Source organism: Mobula hypostoma, chromosome 4 (genome assembly GCF_963921235.1).
Source record: "Mobula hypostoma chromosome 4, sMobHyp1.1, whole genome shotgun sequence".
Classification (NCBI taxonomy): Eukaryota; Metazoa; Chordata; class Chondrichthyes; order Myliobatiformes; family Myliobatidae; genus Mobula; species Mobula hypostoma.
In genome coordinates, this window is record NC_086100.1 from 46,189,695 (window position 1) to 46,191,852 (window position 2,158).

General features: G+C 47.1%; 1 pseudogene; it reads right to left on the minus strand.

Moving 5' to 3' along the window:
• Positions 1-340: 340 nt before the first annotated feature.
• Positions 341-1,326, minus strand: LOC134345933 (ubiquinol-cytochrome-c reductase complex assembly factor 1-like; annotated as a pseudogene).
• Between the last annotated feature and the right edge of the window lie 832 nt (positions 1,327-2,158).

Consider the following 2,158-nt stretch of genomic DNA (forward strand, 5'->3'; position numbering starts at 1 on the left):
GATTAGTCTGACATTGCACGCATGATTTTACCTTGTTCTCCAGATCCTGATCCATTCCTGGCCACCAAACATAGGATCTTGGAAAGCTTTTCATTCGAGACATTCTTGGATGAATCTCATGAATTTCCTCCACAATCTGTGAATAGCCAGGGGGAGGCATGATAACCCTCACCCCCCCCCCCAGACAATGCAGCCATTCTGCAGGCTGAGCTCTATCTTGCATTTGGCATAAGGCCTCAGTTCCTCTCCTTCCACGACTCTGGGCCAACCTTGTAAAAGAAAAGTCTTGTCTTGGGACAGGACTGGGTCCCTCTCTGTCCACTGCCTGATCTGGGTCGCCTTAACAGGTGTCTCTGACAGCCTCTCCATTCATCAAGTTCAGGTACTGGATCTGTTTGCGGACATAATCAACCATCAGCTCCAGCTGCCTTGGGTCTTCACGTTGTTTGTTGAAGAAGAGTCTCCACAAAGATGCAGCCAAGACACGACCATCTGACAATATTCCCTCATCATACCCAAATATAACAGCATAGAAGTTTTCGGTCATAAATCGTATGTGCTGCTTCAACACAATCGATTCGATCCCCATTGCTGCAAGTCCTCCCACATGGAGTGCACAATGTATCTGCACATATATTTGCCCTCACGACCTTCCTGTTTCATACGCAGCAGGGATATCCAGACATGAAGCTGGGTGACCAGAAACCACAAGCTCAGTGTGTCTGACAAACTGCATCCTTCAAAGAGTTCTTCGTCGTCTATTTTCCCCACACAGCACGTGTACATGCGTAGACCAGCAATCTTAATTTTCCATTTGCTGTGCTTCAGAGGTCCAGTGAATTCTAACGCTTCTATTAGTTTGGTGAAGGGTCCAACTTCTTCCTCAACAGGCTGGGCTGTATCTTTCACATTGAAAAACCTTGGTGTGGAGTGACCAGCCCAGAATGGCAGCGGCTGCCCCCTATAGGTCCTAAGTTTGAGCTTTGACGGTCTAATGGGAGGCAGGTTGGACCCCCATGACCTCCTGTAGGTCTCCTCACTGATGACCGATGCAGTAGCCCCTGAATCAATCTCAAATTCAATTTTCTTTCCCCTGACAGTGACGGTGGCATAATATGGTTCAGGTGATTCCTCATCTGTTTCCACTACATACATGCTGTAGGCACACTCTGCCTCTTCTAGATGGTGTGTGGCTGCCTGAGTCTGTTGAGCTTTCCCCCGCCCAGGCTTAATCTTACCCTTTGAATTTCTGCACTTTTTTAGTGAAATGTCCCTCTTTGCTACAAGCATGGCAGACAGTGTCTTTGAATTTGCAATCACTTGCATAGTGCGCCCCTCCACACCGGAAACATTCCACCCGCTTTGCCTGTTTACCAGTCTCCCTCCTGACTTGGTGCACTGTCACCGACTGCAAGCCCCCATGTCCTTTCTGCATATCCTTGGCATTATTAGCAGCCATCTCCATGCCTTGGGCAATCTCTAAGGCTTTCTTGAAAGTCAGCAGTAGGGTTTCCCCTAACAGGCAGCGTTGTATGGTGTCATTATTAATGCCGCATACCAATCTATCACGAAGCATGTCTTCCAATACCACTCCGAAATCACAATACTCCGACAGCTGCCGAAGCTTAACCACAAAATTGGCCACAGACTGACCTGGCTTCCTGAAACAGCTGTGAAACTTACACAGTTGGACTATCACAGAAGTTTTCGGATTGTACTGGTTCCCCACGAGCTTGACCAGTTCATTATATGGAATGTCCCCCCGTTTCCGCAGTGTGGCTAAATTCCTTATTAGCTTGTAAGTCTTTGCCCCACACACACTCAGGAGAATAGAACGCTTCTTAGCCTCCTCAGTAACTCCATTAGCACAGAAAAAGTGTCCCAACCTTTCTTCATACTCCAGCCAGTCCTTGAAACCTTCCAGAAATTCACCAATAGTTCCAAACGTAGCCACCTGAAACGCAATGCTCCCGTTTGAAAAACGTGCTGATATGTTCTCTAAACCAGCTCTCCTCGTCCCCCAAAATATATAGTAACTTCTACTTTGAAAAAGGCACACTTGACAATTTCATGCCATTGAAACAACTTTATGTCAAACTTCAAAACCGACATACAGAGGCTTTCACAACCCGGACGGCATGGCAGGAACACTATATAC